Source organism: Ictalurus furcatus, chromosome 3, assembly GCF_023375685.1.
Source record: "Ictalurus furcatus strain D&B chromosome 3, Billie_1.0, whole genome shotgun sequence".
Taxonomy (NCBI): domain Eukaryota; kingdom Metazoa; phylum Chordata; class Actinopteri; order Siluriformes; family Ictaluridae; genus Ictalurus; species Ictalurus furcatus.
In genome coordinates this window covers 21,190,613-21,205,957 of record NC_071257.1, presented here as the reverse complement: position 1 = coordinate 21,205,957, position 15,345 = coordinate 21,190,613, and positions in this window count along the sequence as shown.

The window sequence follows — 15,345 nt, the reverse complement described above, 5'->3', positions numbered from 1 at the left end:
TTCAACCAGCTGCTTTACTTCCTCATTAAACTTTCACTGAACCCTGCTCGAACCCTCGAACCACTAGTCATGAGCACTTCATGCAACATCAGCCATAGTCATTTCCTGTTGTTATTAATAATAATAATAATAATAATAGTGATTATGATGATGATGATTATAATATAATAATAATAATAATAATAATAATAATAATAATATCATCATCATTATTATTAACAACAACAACAACAACTACGGCTTAGTGGTTAAGGCTCTGGTTTACTGATCTGAAGGTCAAGCCCCAGCACTGCCAGGCTGCCACTGTTGGGCCCTTGAGCAAGGCCCTTAACCCTCTCTGCTCCAGGGGCGCTGTATCAATGCTGACCCTGCGCTCTGACCCCAGCTTCCTAACATGCTGGGATATGCAAAGAAAATAATTTCACTGTGCTGTAATGTATATATGCTCAATAAAGACTCATTAACAGCAACAACAATAATAATAATAATAATAATAATAATAATAATAATAATAATAATAATAATAAATCCAGGTACGACAGTTAGCTAGGCCTACCAGTTAACTGGTTTTCTGATTCCTCTATGAAACTCTGGGTATTTAGGATAATACTGACATGGTGAGGCACTGAAGGTATATCGCGATATTTGGTGATGTTCCGACAGCTGTTCACGTTTGTACTCTGTTACTATACTTAAGTATTATTTTGACATATTCATACTTAAGTATTATTGAGATTGAATAGTATTTGCACTATTTTTTCTCCTTCATTTAAAAATATAGTTATATATGTTAATCATTACAAAGCATGAAGGGTTCTTCTCTCATCCAGCCAATGGCTGTAGGCCTACACTATTCAGTTTATCACAATCAAATGGACTCAGTTTTGCATCAAATCATTTCAGTTTATCATCCAAGCAAGTTCAAAAAACATGTCAAAAACATTCCAAGAATCATGTCCGTTCACCATTTGCACCTTTTCACACTACACAAAGGAGTTAGAGTTATAGCTATCTGTGTGCGTTTGGATATGAATAAGCCACTAGACTGCAGTGCTGAATTTCAGGATGAGCGTGCCTGGCCCTGCCTCTGTAAAATGTTTCAGTAGCTAAGCAAAGACTCATATAAAATGGACTGTCTTCTTTGCTTTGCTCCATAAACAAGAGGCAAAGTTATGTGGAACACCAACATCCAGTTAGATTGTTTTTAAATCCAGCTAGAATTTAAAAACAGTTATTGAACTGGAGCACTGTTCCAGAATTTACAAGGCAGTATAAGAAAAACATCTTTCACCAGATGAGCTCCAACTGATCCTTGGGATTAACAGTAGCTCTCTGAAACCATTCAGAGATTTAAATGTCATGATCAGGATTTTGTAGTTAGTACTGAACTTAATAGGCAGAAAATTGTAATGTTCTTTTACTGGTAAAGATGGAGGCTGCTGCATTCTAAACTTCTTTCAAGACCTAACCTCAGTATTTTTGTTTAGCCAGAATTTAGAAAAAGGAAGAGATATTCATTCAATATTTCATGTATCTTACACAGGCTGTTATTTTGCATAACAGTGCCGCAGAATTTGTCATTTAGTGACTCCCACAATTCTTTTTCCGAAGACCAGCTAATTTTTCTGTTATCTTCTTGTCAGTAGATTTAGTGGAGGATGTGCAGTTGTTCACTGTACCAAGGGATGGATCTTCTAATTATTGTTTTTCTCACGTGAAAGGTGCTACATTTCAAGGCACATCTTAGGGATATATTTAACCACACAAGCTGGAATATATCACACTGCATAGTTCATAGTGAGCGTTGCAGCTGAATGGTGTAAGTACACATTTCTTATGTAGGCAGGACGTGGTGTTAGAATTTGTATTCATCTGAAATCCAAAATAGACAATGGTCAGATAAAGCCTCGTTCAGGGGAAGTATTGCTAATATTGATCCCAAGAGTCAGAATTACACCCACTGAGCATTTCATTAGGAACACCAGTACACCTACTCATTCATGCAATTATCTAATCAGCCAGTCATGTGGCAGATGTGCAATGCATAAAATCATGCCGATACAGGCAAGAAGCTTCAGGTAGTGCTCACATCAACCATTAGAATGGGGGGGATTGTGATCTCAGTGATTTGGACTGTGGCATGATTGTTGGTGACAGACAGGCTGGTTTGAGTATTTCTATAACTGCTCGTCTCCTGTGATTTTCATGCACTCTAGAGTTCACTCAGAATGGTGCAATAAAGAAAAAAAAACACCCAGTGAGTAGCAGGTCTGTAGACGGAAGCTCCTTGTTGATGAAAGAGGTCAAGCTGACAGAAAGGCTACAGTAACTCTATCACTTTGTACAACTGTGGTGAGCTGAAAAAGCATCTTAGAATGCGCAACATGGCGAACCTTGACATCTATGGACTACAACAACAGAAGGCCACATCGGGTTCCACGTCTCTCAGCCAAGAACAGAAAGCTGAGGCTGCAGTGGGCACAGGCTCACCAAAACTGGACAGTTAAAGACTGGAAAAATGTAGCGTGATCTGATGAATTTTGATTTCTGCCAAGGCACACAGTGAGTCCTAAAATCTTCCAGCAGTGAAGGAGTTACGATTGATTGAATGAAACTGACGTTGCTATTCTGCAGCCAATCAGAAGAAAACCTTAAAGCTCTCTCCCACTCAGTTGGAGAAGGGTCTGCTCAGCTGCCATGTTAAGGGGGCAGGGGAATTTCGGCTCTTTTCAGTGAGTCAGCTGATTGTTTAAAGAGCAGACTCTTTACCATTTCTCTTTATAAACCAGGAAAAGTATATGATATTTTGAGCAGTGATTGTTCTTCCTAGCCTAACTTTAGCAGAAATTACTTAATAAAATATTACACTACCTTCTAAATAACAAAATAACATTACTATAGAATTTGTTGCATCAAGTATGTGTTTAATTTATTTGTAGTACCAGTAAGGTACTTGTAGTAAGGTATTTGTAGTGCCAGTAGTGTACTACAAATGAGTAAAAATCCCTGCATAATAATTATAGCATAATGCCTGCTGGCTGTGCTTCAACGTTCATCCAAAATAACATGCTCAAAGAGTCGACACTTTTGCCAATGTAACATCACTAGAGTGCAGCAGTGAGAAAAGCTGGTTAGAAAAGTCTAGGCTATAAATATCTTGGAGCTGAAAACAGAGAGGTCTTCATAATACAACTTAGTAATACAACATACAACTTCATAATACAAAATAAAACTTCATAATACAAAATAAAACGTCATAATACAACATAAAACTTGAGGGAAATCCATGAATGACTGATTAACAGTCGAAAGGTATGATTTTATCCCAGTTTAATCCAACATTGGTATTAAGTGAAAAAAATATTTTTGGTTTACTCGTAGGCAGTTAAACAGAGCCAACAAACAGAACCAAGCTGCAGATTTAGTCCAGATCTAGTCCAATCTTTTTATTTTGGTTGTCCTTGTGATGTAATGAGGAGTGTTAAAATCTATTTTAAAAAATATGTTGATTTTTCAACATTCATATGCACTATGTACAGAAACATTTGTAGCATTGTAGTAAAAGTGCATGTGAAATGTGTAAATGCATACCTGTTGATAGGAAAAGTTTATTGTTGTTAAGATATGTATATTTTTTATTTGTTGTTGTAAGATTTAAGAGGAGTCCTGAGTCCCGAGATGTAATTAATATAGACTGTAAGTACAAATGATTTTTTGTTTTTATTTCATGTTTTATTTGATTACTTAATCAAAATCTAAGTATATTCTTCTTGTTACTGTAACTTACCCTAGTTATCTTACCCTAAGCTTACAAAGTGCCAAATTTAGATTAAACTGCATCTAAAATAAATGAATAAATTGTGACTTAATAAACAAAATTATTAGAGTATCAAACATAGAATCCAATCAGTCCATTATAACCTAAAACTAAGTAAAGTTTGGGTCTGAACTAAACAGAAGAATTGAAGAAAGAACTTTAGAGCCATATCTGTAAAATCAATGTTCTGTGTGTGCGATTGTGACTTGTGATGGCACCATGTTCGGGGTGTCCCCCGCCTTGTGCCCCGGGTCCACTGGGATAGGCTCCAGGCTCCCTGCGACCCTATGTAGGATACGTGGTATGGAAAATGGATGGATGGATAATTCTAAACTGTAGTGCATCATAGTACTTCATTAAAGGGAAGAATAATTACTGTAGATTATAGTAATGTTATTTTTTGAACACTTTAAATGCAAATACTGTTAACTAAGACTTAAAATGAGCACTAAAGTGTGTTATAGAAAATGATTCAACAGATTGTAAAGAACTGCATATTTAACCTATATGGCCAATGTTTATATTTGGTTCGCATTTTTCAGTTAATCAAAATTCCCAGCTGGTCCACTTCAATATTCTGTATGCTTTCTCATTCTAAAAATTATGGTGTATAAGTAATGTTTTTCTCCCCCCATTTCTTCTAGGCTTCTTCTCAAATTCCTGTTTACTGAGAAAGAAAAAACAAGAGAGAGAGCGAGAGAGCGAGAGAGAGAGAGAGAGAGAGAGATAGAGAGAGATAGAGTAATTTAATTTCCTTAATGGTTGTCTTTCATCAGTGGCAGTGCTTTGCGACTTGCTGATGTAGAGAGAAATACTGTGTTGCTCTTTTTTTTAGCTAAACTCAGTGTGTTTTGTGATAGCATGGTTAGTAGGAGAGTGATGATCATCTTCATTTATTTTCTGACTGGTATAAAAAATACATAAAATAATTTGTCAGGAAGGTTTCAGGAAGGTTTATTTTCTGAACACTCATGCTGTCCCAGTGAAAATGGGCCTGACGGAAAATGTCAGAATGAGAAGAATAAGCCTGCATTTACATTCCAAATAAATGATAACAGTAGTCAAAGACTAGCCCTAGGTGACTGACCTTGTGAAAAGCACAAGGGTTAAATATTGTCACAGATCATCAAGGCAAACAATTTAGTGCAGATTATTAAGCTTTAATCTTACAGAAATAAAAATTAGAGATGCACCGATGTATCGGCCAATAATCGGTATCAGCCGATAAAGGCAATTTTTCATACTTTAAAAACATCTGATGATCAGGGCCGATTATATCCTGTCAATCAAGAGAGTTAGGGAAAACACACTGATTTCGTGCTGTGTGTAAAGATGACGTCTCTTGTGTGGAATGATGTCAAAACTGCAGTTGTAATCTCTGTAATCTCTGCACTGATAAAATTTTACACCGGACGCTGCTGCAGTGAAGCGGGAATTTTTTTACCACGGTAACTGAGACCAGTTACTGTGAAACAACTTGTTGAAATGGATCGAATAAAGTTTTTATTTGCATTTCCTTCAAAATTCTTTTAAATTAATTATTATTAATTTATAAGAAGACATAAAAGGTAGAACTATCAGTTATCTGTATCGGCCGATATCACTCTGAATAATCGTTGTTTTTTTTTTTTTTTTAAAAAAAAGCATGCATTCCTTTTACGAGTAGTGCACTGTATTCTGTATAACAGCTGCAAACTGTATTCTATAAAACAGAATCCTGAGGGAACGCTATCAGCAATTACATTGCACCATTTTGAGGCTTGTAAAAGCCTGCATCCGTCATGGAGTCTGGCCCAGTCTTAAAACAGATGACTCACAAAACCTGTGTGCTATTGGCAGTTAGATTTTTGAAGTCTGCACTGCTTGGCTACTTGACAAAGTAATTAAGAATGACTTTTTGATTTAGATAGGAAATCAAGAAACGTTACTAAGAAACCTGCTAGCTATCTAACCACTCACTTAATCAATAGAGCACATAATGGTAGTGTTCAAATAGGGAGAACGGGTGGATGAATTCAAACTGAGGCCCCGGAAAGGGAATCAGCAAAGGAGTAAAATTAGATTCAAGGAAAAAGTCCTGAAAAGGGACAGGATGAACACTAAATACTGATGAGCTGTCCTTCACAGTCCCAGAGCTCAGTGACTAGAGCTGCCAGCAGCACAATACTCCAGAGTCTTGGTGGGCATCCAGAGCTCATTTAAACTGGGCATGATAGCATATGGCATTTCCATGGCAGTCTGCCTGGAGGCTCTGATTGATGTACATTACTATATAGAGTGGATCTGCCAGCATGTGAAACACCACAGCCATGTCATTAAACCCACCAAGTCTCTGGGTACAGCTGGATACTGGACAATGGTCTTAAACATATCTATTATTAAGACTGCAATTGTTTTGCATATGTGTTGTATTTTGTGATTCTTCACATTTTGTTAAATTTAGTTTCTGTATTTAATCTGTGCTGTCATGTAGTTTATTTACAGATACTATCTAGCATAAGTAGAGACTTGCACTACAAAAGCTGTTCTCACACTTTCCTGATTTTTTCCAGTGGTTGATGATGTAATAGTTGTTGTCAAAACATGGCATTCATTCCATAGGGTTACAAAGATTCCGTTTTTTCCCCCTGTAGCTTCATCACTTCATTGCTCCAAGATATGTATAGTCAAATTATGTATAGAGTGTTGTGTATATATATAAATATATATATATATATATATATATATATATACACATACACACATATCAGATTTATGCATAGTTAAATGTCTCCTGGTTTTAGAGGAGGGATGTGGAATGGGTCAGTTTCAGTCTTAAGTGCACTTAGTCTTGCTAAGAGGGGAAAATCCTGGAAGAGAACGTATTAGTGTGTGAGGAATCTTCCACAATTCAGAATTCAGGTCTGTGAAGGGTGGGAGGCTGTAGCAAATTATTGAATCTGCACAACACTCAATGTGGTGTCATGTGGTGTAAAAGTGTGATGAAGCAGATCTAAATCTGATGGAAATAATAGATGTGATGACTGATTCAGTTATGGGTATAAAGAATTAGAACAGCCGAACTTTTGACAACATTAATTTCTTAAATTGACACCAGGAGTTTATGCAATGTTGTAATTGTGGTGGTCCCATTTAAGTTTCTGTAGGATTCTAGATGATTGTACTCTCCTGACTGTGAAGTTATGAATCCCACTCCACTTCTGTTTTTACAATGAGTGACTACAGTGATTATCACCACAGGTTTTGTGTCACACACTCCAGATTATGAGCTATAACATGATGTTTTGCTTCCTTCTAGCATGTGGAAGCATCAGTATTTGAAACGAGCCCAAACAAGTTAATGTCATCTACTAACCTGGACAACTTTACAGATTCACACTGTTTGCTTCTTTCACCTTTCAGTATTTGATTGTTCACTGTAATAAACATAATCTCAGAGTCCGGTGCCACCCAGCACCCCTTTTCTCAGGGTTGTTTTTCTTACCACTATCGCCTCATTAGGGATCAAGAGCAAAATCTGGATATTCATCTAAAGCTGCTTTGTCTTAATGTCTAAAGCACTATACAAATCAAATTTGAATTTAATTAAATCATGAACGCTGCAAAAAATGTGTGTCGCTCTGAGGAGGGAGAGTGGAGGGATTGGAAAATGCATTTTATTCATTTTCCAATCCCTCATGGGCAAACTACCCATCCCAACACACAGAGATTTGCTAGTAACTATTTGAACTTTACATGACACTGCATGTGGTCAGAGTAAAACAGTCAGCTTACTGTCAATTTACAGTCATGACAGGGGAGTATATACTGTGGGAGAGAGCACACAGGTCAGCGGAGCACAAGTGCTACGGGGTCTGAGATGCAGAACACAGAACTGTCTGAGTAGGTCAAAGATCATGGTGTTAAGTCTAAAAATGGAAAACTGCAGGGCCATGTTGATGGCATGGTTTACAAATGCACTCCAGAACTGCTTTATCTCCCTTTCAGTCATGGCTATATGAAAAGCTCAAAGTGGTGATGCTTCCTAAAGGTCAAACAACACAAACACAACAAATAAAGATCTGTATCCATAATGTCATACAATGTAAAGATTACATAGATATTTAAGTGGTTATCATTAATCGAAAGCAATCATACTGCTGGGTAATACTAAAAACCACCTCTAGAGAGCAGTAGGTCTCCTGTAATGGCACCATGGCCTTGTTAAACTCATATTTCAACAATGTTCTCAACACCCACTCCCCCTTATGCATCAAGCTGTTTGATCATCAGGCAGTAGCAGATGGGTCATTATCTGAATGTGTATGACAAACTATGTAGAGCCAGGCCTGAGGATTTTGCCTTCCATTACAGCCAAGAAAATACCACCATTCCAGAAATCCCCCTGCTTAAACACGAACACCATTATATATCCATTATTTCCTTTCTCACACTCTTACATCTAAAAGCAAAGCAGCAACAAAACCCAAATCTCACCTCTCGCTTTTTATTATTCCACACCTACGCTACTAACCAACTTCCCCTTGTCCAAACCACTCACACAGCTATTTACTTTACAGTCCAACACACACACTAGTAGCCCTGAGGTCCAGAGTACTTTATCAGTCCATTACAGTGGCTTTAGTGGTGTAGTGAAAGCACAGTGGCCCCTGCTTCATTAATATCACATCTCTCTAAATAACGCCAAACTGCCTAATGCTCTGTGTTTGCCCATACCCACACAGCACACTTTACACCATGTTGCTCACCTCCAAGTCTCCTCATTCCTCTGTGCACATTTACCCATCCAGTACCTGCTAATGAGCTCTGCAGAATGAAGCTTAGAGGCAGAGACAGATCTGCATTATAACCCCCCCCCCCACACACACACACAAAGTCTCTTGTAGTACTACTTTTGGTATTTGCATTACCTCTGAAAACAGTATACAGTATGCTTACTGAGCAGCATAAAATATGTTTGAATTAATTTAAGAAACATTTGAGGAACCTCTATAGATTTTAATAATAATAATAATAATAATAATAATAATAATAATAATAATAATAAATAAAAATAAAAAGTTGTAATAATGGTTACAATGATACACACTGAAGCCACACTGCAGTTTTCATATATGAGGCAGAGTGAGTTTGTCTGTGCAATCAATAAAACACATATTTGTTACTCATTTACATTATTGAGCATAAGCATCTAAAGGTGACTCTTTTCATCACGAGCTTGTGTTTGCAATATATGTAGCATTATGCCCTGACAGTATCTGCAGAGAAAAATAATTTAACATGCATCTCGGGCATAGCATGAGGCAGTTCTGAGCTGGGTCCTGATAAGAGTTATAGAGGGCACTGGGACAACATTATTAACCTGCTGGCATGATACTGGAATATGAATTCTGTCCTTAGCAATTCTGTGTTGTTGTAATTCTTTTTCCACCCTACATCCTGCTATTCCTCACACACACACGCACACACACACGCTCTCCTTCTCACTTTCACTCTCTCTCTCTCTCTCTCTATACTGAAATCCCACCTCAAATGTGTGCCTGGCTGTTGTGGATGTGTAACACATTGGCTTCTGCTTGGCCATAGCTGCTAAATTACATCCTATGGAGCACCATGTGCAGGGACACCACATGCTTCACTCCCAGCACAGTGAAACAGCCAATAGACTGCTCCCCTGCTTCTCCTTCAGCTGTCTGTCTGTCTGTCTTATGGTCTGTCTCGTCATCATGATGCACAGGGGACAGAAATGCTCAAGACAATGACCTGAAAAAAAAGAGGCATACCTACAAAAGCAAATTGGTTCGTTTGCTGGAGTGCGGATTTGAGAAATGGTCAAAAAATTGAACACAGCGAGTCATTAAAATATGTTGGCTTTAGCACTCTAAAAAACATATCGCACACCCACACTTAATATGCTACACAGACAGATGCCTGAAAGAAAGGTAGACATGGGGACTTTAGATGATCATCTATAGCCATATGTTTTTAAGGATGGCCCAATAACAGCTGGATGCTCTTTCCAATGCAGCATTTTTTTTTTATTAAACCTCACAAGCTGCACATCTAACATCTGTGCCCATAAGGGCAGCAAAGGCTACAAAAACCGGCCATTCATATTTTATTGCCCATTTTGCCGGCCATCCATAATTCAACAAGGGGCATACTTAACAGCTCCACGCTTAGGGAATGGTCCAATTATGTAGTGTTTCTGAGGAAAGACTGATTTGGGTTTGCTGTGGTGTTTGTTCATATGCATGGTACATGGTACACACCACCTTATTGAAGTTATAAATGTAACAAGCTGCCAGGCAGTGCTGAGTGTTTGGGAGTTGGCTTAATTACCAGCACTGAGCTAGCACCCTATCAAGAGAACCTGCAAATAACCTTCTACAAAGAACCATTCTGGAGATAGCAATGCTAAAGTGTAATGCGAGAAATTATGGCAAGTGAAATGGATAATGATGCAGCATTTTAGTCCATGCCTTTTTTCAGAGTCTGTTAAAGGCTTTTAGCCATTACGTGCAAGCTATTTTTATGCAACGCGGAGGAAGCTATGTGTGGAGCATACAAAAATTACATTAATTTGAGAGTCCTTTTAGAGGGAATTGCAGAAGTCTCAGTGTTTCTTAATCATGTGATGCTAAGATAGAAAGAGAAAGATAGAACAGATATCAGGTATCATGCCAGGGATTCAAGGTTGTTTCATCATAATTGATCTTAGAGCCGGGTTGGAAATCCATTGTGGAAGTGACTGGCAAGTAACGTTGCAGCATCACATACAATGAGTTGATCTAGAAACCCAATCACACATGAATTTGACAGTCATTTTAAAGACAATTTCAGAAAACACTTATGTTAGAAATCTGTCATTTCTCAACATTTGATAATCAGATGATTTAATCAAGTCCTCTTTTTAGTAAATAAAAGAGATACTAAGATTGAGAAAAATAGATAGAGAGTGAGGTCTATTAGTCATGTCCTGCTTTACACTGATGAGACCGAGAGCTTAATGAGTGTCCTTTTCCCAAGGAGAGAAGCAGAACCAAGGGCACAGCCATTCATCAGCTTTAGGGACACAGAGTCAGGGGGCTGTATGAACAGACGGACAGTGCAGCTCAGCAGGGACAGTGTGGAAACAAGCCTGCATGCTTTAAACTCACTTTAACCAGCCCCAGGTCCCTGTGAACCTACACCATCCCACAACATGGACCACAGAGACTAGCCTAATTGATCAGCCTGCCACTGCTCTTTATTGTTAACAGCAACTTGTCATGCTAACAAATTAGATTGTTGAGAGATGAGACCAATTAATTCTGATGGGCATGTGGCATGCCAAGTTTTCTGGGCCAAATTGCAATTGCAAACCGTTTTCTTTCCAGGTAGTGCTTTGAAATGCCAATCCAAATGCCAACTCTCTTACACGATCTCTCATATACTAGAGCATCTAAAGATATACAACCACTGGACACTTTAATAGGAACATCTTTACCCCTGCTCATTCATGTAATTATCCAATGAGCCAATCATGTGGCAGCTGTGCAATGCAGCACAACAGGTTACGAGCATCTGTTAATATTCCCATTAGATATCAGAATCTGATCATCAGTCTTTGTTCAGTTTTGGTGAGACTGTAGCCGCAGATTCCTGTTCTTGGCAGACAGGAGTGGAACCTGATTTGGTCTTCTGCCATTCACCTCAATGTTTCACATGTTGTGCATTCTGAGATACTTTTCTTCACCACAGTTGTACAAAGTGGCTATTTGGTAAGAGCCAGAATTAGGCACAACAGCATTCACAAGACAAAGATATTGCCTTGCATTTCTAAAGGCAGACTTCATTAACAATGCACATTAATTCTCTCTCTCTCTCTCTCTCTCTCTCTCTCTCTCTCTCTTTCTCTCTCTCTATCTCTCTCTCTCTCCGTTTGTCTTGTCTCACGTGTGCCCATGGCAGACTAATATAATCTCTCCACAAATTCATTAAGTATGGAACTGGTCTTTTACAGCTTCCATGGCCCAGAGCCAGATGTATGAACAAGTGCTGTTTTATAGCAATCATCCACAGCCAACACATGAATCATCACTCATGGAGTGCAATGATTCACTGGCACTAGATTAGAATTACTATGCTAGATGCATCTTAAAGGATATAGCAGATAATTGGTCAAATCAAACACAGAGTGTAACCTGGCATCACATGCTAATACATGCTTATGTGGATCTCATATCTCTAGGGTAGGCTAGGATTTTAGAAACATCATTATGCTGTATTGGTGCAGTCTTAATATTCATCAGCTCTCATGTCACATCCTTTCTCCTCTGTTTACCAGAGTGTGTGCTGTGAAAGACACTTACTTTTGTTATGCAAATCAATCCCATAACAGATATCATGCCAGGGACTCAAGGTTGTTTCAACACAACTGATCTTATAGCTGTGCTGGAAATTTATGTTATTGCAGTGTTGAACTGTTTCCTCTCTTAATGTGGCATTAGAAATGTTGCAATATCACGTCCAATTTATTTGTATGTGTCTTGGGGAGAATCGTTGGCTGAAATTAATTTTTCATAAGTATTTCTGTAAATAAAAATTGGGAAATATTGCCCTTTATTAAAATTCCCTGAACATTTAAAAGGAAGCTCTGCAATTTCCTGAATTGCAGAAATAAGCTACTATTTGATCAATATTATTTGTTTTGTAGCTTAAAATCATTTTACTCTAGAACAGTTATTGTGGCAAACTATAAGAAACATTTCTATTAATAAGCAGCAATCAGGTTGAAAAGATATGAATGCTTTATCCTGAAATTAAATCCGACCAGAAACAAAAATTGAAACAATTTGCAAATGGCTGTGATTAGTTTAAAGTAGACTCTGTAGCATTACCTTGCCACAGTCTGTAAGATAGAAACCAAATCTAGTAAAACGTAAACCCATTTAGATTGGGTTACACTGAGAAAATGTATTAGCTTGAGTCAAGTTCACACAATAAAGAAAAGTGATGAAAAGCCATTTCTATGCAAATAGTGTTGGCATGCATGGGCTATATTTCCCATTCATTATGAGGATCTAAATTGCTTTGCCACACACTTATTGAATTGAGATCTAAATGATCACTTAATCTAGTTGAGCTGTGATCTATTTTCATGGGGCAGGGCTTTAATTTGTTGTTATTGCACATCGGATGCTTGACTTGCAGTATTGAAGAAATATTTCTCCATCAATAAACCACTTTCTTCAGTCTCCTCCCTGTCCCTCCTCTCTTCATCTCATCCCTTCCTCCATGTTTCAGAAACATCACACTCCAGTCCCTCCTCTGCTGTCAACATGGATGGAGGGATAGAGTGTAAAAAGAAAATGCTATTGCTCTTTTATGCTTGCTGGTGAATTATGATTCAGATGGGTCCATGGAACACATCCTTCTTATTCCATCAGCTTCTTCCTTCCCATTTCACACTAGTCAATCCATGTGACACTCATTTCACGCCACAAATGAATGCTATCTAAAGCTTTCTGTGTCTTTCTTGAGCCTCTTTCATTGGCTTCTGTTCTTTTGCTCTATTTTTCTTTCATTTCATTCTAGGTGACAGAGCTGTCACATTTTCACCATCTTGAACAAAAGCATCTCCACAATGAGACAGTGGCCTGTGACAGCAGCCTCCATCCTTCCCTCTCATCCTCCACTTGATTGACATTTTCCGAGCTGACAGTGGCTTATGTATCAAGGGAAAGGAGGGCAAGACTAGATGTCACAACAGGTAGCTGTCACAGTGCTCAAGAAGGAGAGATGGGAACGTACGACACAGCAGTGCCGACATGAACAACATATTGCTTTGGGGTAAATACGGCAGCCATTTCAGCCACATTGTCTTTCTAAAACATTATGAATAACTTAATTACTATGTTTCTTCTCAGTTGACATTAGTCATGCATCAGAAGATTAGATGCTTGCCACTGGGGTTATCTATCAAACAGAAATTGCGATACGCTTTTATGTAATGAAGGCCAACAGATGGAGCTTTCAGTCTCTGCAAGACAGCCCAAAAGAAGAAAGAGAGATACAGACAGCACGGTCAATCACACCATTTATATGGATACAGATAAAGTGAGAAATTACGGTGGCATGAAGAGAACATCGGCACTGAATAGTAAAAATTCATGATAGGCACAAGAAATACTATACATGCTTTAAATCAGCCCATGATACATCCATTCATTTTCTGTTCCACTTATCCTACACAGAGTCGCAGGGAGCCTGGAGCCTATCCCAGGGGACTTGGCACACAAGGTGGGGGAAAAGATGAGCGGGGTGCCAACCCATCACAGGGCACAATCACACACACCAAACAATTTGGAAATGCCGATCAGCCTACGTTGCATGTTTTTGGACTGGGGAGGAAACTAGAGTACCCAGCGGAAACCCCTGAATCTTGGGGAGAAAATGCAAACATAGGACAGAGGTGGGAATTAAACCCCCAACCCCAGAGATGTGAGACAAACATGCTAACCACTAAGCCACCATGCCCCTTGATACATGCGTTCATTCAAATTCAACAACGGATCTAACCTGGTCAGGGTCACGGTGGAATCCAAGCCTATCTTGGAAATAATAGGCATAAGACATGAATACATCCTTGCTGGGTCAAGAGTCGATCTAAATCAACATGCACACACGTATTCATACACTCTTTCAAACCTAAAGCAATTTAGCTTGGTCAGTCGACCTATTGGGATGTTTTTGGGAGGTGGGGGGAAGCCCGAGAACCCAGACGTAACCTACATGGAAATGGAGAGAACAGGCATAGAAGCTCTGCACAGACAGTAACCAGAGCTCAGGATCAAACCAGAAACTGTGGAGATGTGAGAAGGCAACACTGCCCACAGTGCTACCATGCTGCTCCATCTTGATACAAGTTACCAATATTCTTAAATTTCCCATATTAAGTAACTAATCAAAGAGAGATTTTAAAAATCTTTGTGGAATGCACCACAATGACCTATGTGGTCATCTATATTGAAAGATCAGTGAAAACAAGATACATTGAAGATAAATACAGTGTTCCTAATACACAACAGGTTCGGTCAAAACACCTACACACGTGCTGGATGATTTATGGTCGGCATGAATTGCATAAATTCATAGGGTAGTGGTGGCTCGGTGGTGGTCAGGAGTTCAAACCCCAGCACTGCCAACAGCTACCACTGTTGGGCCCTTGGGCAAGGCCCTTAACCCTAAAATTGCTCAGTTGTATAAATGAGATTAATGTAAGTTGCTCTGGATAAGAGCATCTGCCAAATACTGTAAAAGAAATTTAAAAAAGTACATCTCTATTGTGATTTAGTTGGCAAGACTTATTTCCAAGGTGTGCCCTGTGCCCACGCACTTAATAATGCATCTATTATCCTGTGCAGCCATATGAATGATATTAGAATCACAGTGCAAGGTTCAGGGATGAGTTTGATGCTGTAATTACTGTAAGTCTAGCTGCATCTTTGTTATTTTTTCAGAAATATAGTAACAGTGGCAATTTA